Genomic DNA, 5,000 nt, shown 5'->3' with positions numbered 1-5,000 from the left:
TCTTCACGCACTCGCGTCTATCCCCGTCGCTCACGCATCTACCGAGCGTATATCAGTGTCGTTCTGGGGTGAGGCTGGTCCCGCCCGATGGCATGGGACGCTGAGTCTATTTCTCCCACGCTGCACGGACTCTGTGTACTTTTGCTGTGGATCTTTTTTTTTCGCACTCAGGGACGCGTGTGTCCTCACGTGCACGGCTATATTGCCTAGTCATTTGCAGTCTAAGAGGTTGATTCTTACCTTGCGGGGAGTGGTGCGGTCGCTATAAGAAGGTGAGGTTTATATATGGGCCATTTTGGGTATGGTCGTTGTGGAAATATTAAAGTCGTGATCTATATGTGCTGTATGTTGATGAGGAAGGATGTAGGAAGGGGGAGAGGGGGGAGGAATGGAGAGAGGGAGATGGAAAAGGAGATGGAGAAGTAGAGGGAGAGGGAGAGGGAGAAGGCGAAAGCGAAGGCGAAGGAGGAGGAGGAGAGGCAGAAGAAGGAAAAGAATGGGAAGGAGAAAAAGAAGAAGCAGGAAAGTCAATTTAAAAGCAGGAAAAGGAAAATGAATAAATTACCGACAACGCACAGACGACAAACACAACAACAACACACGCACACACACTACCAAAGAGACACACAGACACCACACGTACACACTCCCGGCGGAAGTTGCAAAGCGGAGTTGAGGGGTTGACAGACAGCATGCAATAGTTTAATTCTATGAAAGGACCCATTGTGGACGGCGCGAGCATTTCCTGTTGCGCAAAAGAAACAGCTACGGAATAGCTGGTGGCTATTTCGGGGCTGGGAACTTTTGAAAGCGATGAATTGACTTAAATTGTTCTGAAAGGTTTCGAACTACGGCTATGGCAGTGGTGCTCCATAAAATGACTTTTTTTTTCTTTCCTTTTTTCTTAGATGATTTTTGTTATTATCATTATTATTAGAAGGCGATGTTAAGTAGATGCCGCACCGAACAAGGCATCTTCATGAAGGCGAGCGCGCATTCATAAACCTGAGAAGAAATGTGTGTGTATATACCTTCATTTTCTTCATAGTTTAGCTTGAAACAAAACAATGACTGAAAAATAATGTCAAATACATTCCCAACATTGGCGACACTGCATGTGCGTGCACTAGCAAATAAAAGAGAGAAAAAAGAAAAAAAGAAAAAACAAATACAATGCTATCATCTTACCTGCGGAGGTTGTCAGTTGTTGATTCCAAAGATAATGATAATGTTATATTCTTGGGGCATACAACACTAGTTTCAATCACGAGGATTAATAGTTGCAATGCAATTCCACTGGTATCTGCGGCACAATCGCTACCGGCAAGCTCTCAGTGCAAAAATCACCGAACATACATGAAACTAATTCAAAGAACCTCAATACATCGAATTCTTAATTCACACGGCATAAATCACAACTTTTCATAGAAGAAGGGCTGGAAGCAGAGCGATACCTTTCAACCTCGCCTCGACTATAAACAAACTGAGGAGGCAAGGTTATCTTTCCTGATGTCAAAGTCATATTCTGCAGTTGTCGTACTCACATGAGCGCGCCGCCTTTCTGTGAAAAAACTAAAAAACGCAACCATTCGTTTTAGAAAGATTTTGAAACCATCTAGAGACTAATAAGATACCGATCTCACATTTAAATCGATAAAAAGGACAGATGAAATGAGCGTATGGACTCTCTCTCCCGGGTGCGCTCGTACGTCTGGCAGGTGAATCCAAGGTTGGGATGATCATGGTGTGTTTTTGCATCCTGTGAACATTAACCCTCGGCGTTACGGGGTGAAGGGAATGGGGCACAAAGGATTACCCCGATCAAGATAAAAAGAGAGAAAAAAAGAGTAAAAAAAAAAGAGGGAGGGAAAAAACCACTGCAACGCAAAGTCAAATGATGTAGCGGTCTAGATATCTCAATGGCTTTTGGGGAAGAATTGTGCGTGTGACTTTTTCTTCTTCTTTTTCTGTTTCTCTTTCTGTTCGCTGTTTTTTGAGGCGTTTTCTTCTATCGTCTCCTTGGGTGTTCGTCAAGCATTCTCGTTTCGCATACTCCCCCTGAATATAGGATCCGCATAAAAGAAAAGAAAAAAGAACTCCTAAAGAGAGGAAAATGGAGCTATGCAAATCTAATTCGAAGGAAAACTTTTTCTCCGACCCAGAGTTTACGTCGCGTTGAAATATCACCTTAACACGACCCGATTTTAGACGCAGCGCGGATGTCTTTCCCGCGATATATATCCACTCCGTAGTTGCTGCCACGTCCCGCTCCAACACCCACCCATCCACGCGCACGCACATGCAAATATACGCACGCGCGTACACCCACACGCACACACATGGATACACAGTGGATATGCAGCAAACGCCCACATGCATTCACGCAAACGTACTAATGCACATACATACATTCACGCACACACACACACACACGCACACAAACATACACACACACACATACACATGCACACACACAAGAGAAGAGGGGAGGGAGATAGAGAGATACAAAAAAAGGAGGGAGAAGAAGAGGGAATTAGGTAAAGATAGAGAAAGCGGGGGGAGAGCGTGAATGGGAGAAGAAGAAGAGAAAGAGAGAGAGAGAGAGAGAGAGAGAGAGAGAGAGAGAGAGAGAGAGAGAGAGAGAGAGAGAGAGAGCCACGGACACATACATACACGTACATGGTTACAAACGCCCATACATATGCAGACATCCATACAAATATGAAATTACGGTATTTCATATCCTTATATCTTGAAGGTCACCATGTCCTAATGCATGAAATCATTATCATCATTATCACTCACCTTTTGTTTCGTTTTATTCGTGGATACGTGTATGGAGTAAAAGAAAGAAAGAAAGAAAAAGAAAAAAAGTTATTGTAAATGTCTTTTGACTCGAAAATTCTCCATTTGAGGTTCCTAGCCGGTTAAAGAAACATTTGGGACACGCACATACAGGAACATAATGTGTTTGTGTTAGTGTGTGTGTGTGTGTGTGTCTGTTAGTATGAGTGTGTGTGTGTGTGTGTGTGTGTGTGTGTATGTGTGCGTGTGTGTGTGCGTGTGCGTGTGAGTGTGTGTTTGTCTGTGTGTGTGTGTGTGTGTGTGTGTGTGTGTGTGTGTGTGTGTGTGTGTGTGTGTATGTATGTGTGTGTGTGTGTGTGTGCGTGTGAGTGTGTGCGTGTGTGTGCATGTGTGTGAGTGTATGCGTGAGTGAGTGTGTGTGTGTGTGTGTGTGTATGTATGTGTGTGTGTGTGTGTGTCTGTGAGTATGAGTGTGTGTGTGTTTGTGTGTGTGTGTGTGTGTGTGTGTGTGTGCGTGTGTGGGTCGTTAGTAAACCTTTCTAGAACCAAAAGTAGTTTTATTCCTTCATCCAGCGCATGAAATAACTTTCCCAACAATTATATTTTGCATGCTTTCTTGGCCGATAATGAATTACTCTATTTCATTTATATGTATTTTTCAAAGAACTCTATTTCATTGTCTTTGAGTTGATGTATGCTACCGTCCGTACGCACCATTAAAAATTTATATATATATATATATATATATATATATATATATATATATATATATATATATATATATATATATATATACATATATATATATATATATATATATATATATATATATATATATATATATATATATATATATATATATATATATATATATATCACGGTGCTCAAATAAAGACGTAGGCAAGACATGAAGACATCGCGGAAAAAAATATGTATATATATATATATATATTTTTTTTTTTTTTTATAATTCTTTTCTCTCCCATAACGTTGAGAAAAACAGAGCATGTTGTACGTTGCAAGTTATTCTCTTGGGATGTGTATTTTCTCCTTAGACTCGAACATCCGGTCTGCCTCGTGTCTTCGTCTCGTGTCTTCGTTTTCATTTTTGTTCTTGGAAAAATATCATAAGCAAATTGCCAAAGTTTGACATCTAACGCTCTATAATAAGGAGAATATATGATTATAATTCGCGAATATGTGTTATCAAAGGAAACTATGATGATGATAGGAAAAGAAAAAATTAAAGTAGAAATAGGATATTGACGAAGTGATTATATCAGTGATGGAATTAATGGTGACAATAATCATATTAGTGATGAAATTAGTGGTGATAGCAATTACATTAGTGATGATATTAGAAGTCTTGGCTGTGCGTATAAGGAAGTGGCCAAAGAAACAAGTATTACGAGGATGCGATGAAATGGCAATAATGAGAATAGTAATTAAAATAACAATAAAAACCGTGAACATTACAGATGGTTTAGAAATGAATATCGAAAAGACGGAGAAAAGGCAAAGAAAACAAAAATAACGAAATTATCATTTAACTGTAACATTATCATTAACATTATAATATCTGTGACTCACCAAGATATTTAAATTCTTAATTAATGATATGTTCGGTTGCGTCAATAAAAGACATGTAAGATAAGGAAAAGGAGAAGAAAGAAGAATAGGAGAAGGAGGAAGAGGAGAAGAGGGGAGAGGAGAAGAAGGAAGAGGAAAAAAAAGGAGAAGGAGGAGGAACAGGGGAGAGGAGAAGAAGGAAGAGGAAAAGAATGAGAAGGAGAAGGAAGAGGGGAGCGGAGAAGAAGGAAGAAGAAAAGAAGGACAAGGAGGAGGAAGAGGGGATAGGGAAGGATGAGAGAAGAAAAATAAGAGCAGAGAGGAGGAAGAGGAGAAGGAGAAAGAGAGAATGGTAAGAAGAGAGAAGTAAAAGACGAGTAAAGAGAAGTAGAAGGAGAAGGGGAGAAGGGAGAGGAATAGGAATAGGAGCAGGAAGAGGGAGAGGAGTACCAGGAGGAGGGGAGGAGGAGAAGGGGGGGAGAGGAGTAAGGATTACGAACGGGAAGAAAGAGAGAAGGAGAAAGGGGGGAGGGGAGGAGAGAGAAAAGGAGGGGAGAGGAGTAAGGATTACGAACAGGAAGAAAGAGAGAAGGAGAAAGGGGGGAGGGGAGGAGAGAGAGAAGGAG

General features: G+C 40.8%; 1 protein-coding gene across 2 annotated transcripts in view; it reads right to left on the bottom strand.

The window, feature by feature from the left end:
• Positions 1-1,493, bottom strand: part of LOC113815096 (ataxin-1-like) — a 228,853-nt gene extending 227,360 nt beyond the window's left edge. For both annotated transcript variants that reach the window (XM_070132967.1, XM_070132968.1), the window contains exon 1: positions 1,189-1,493. The gene's annotated coding sequence lies outside the window, so the exon portion shown is untranslated. The remainder of the gene's footprint in view (positions 1-1,188) is intronic.
• Between the last annotated feature and the right edge of the window lie 3,507 nt (positions 1,494-5,000).

Source organism: Penaeus vannamei, chromosome 18, assembly GCF_042767895.1.
Source record: "Penaeus vannamei isolate JL-2024 chromosome 18, ASM4276789v1, whole genome shotgun sequence".
Classification (NCBI taxonomy): Eukaryota; Metazoa; Arthropoda; class Malacostraca; order Decapoda; family Penaeidae; genus Penaeus; species Penaeus vannamei.
Note: the sequence above shows the minus strand (reverse complement) of the source record. Positions and strands in the feature narration are given on the sequence as shown.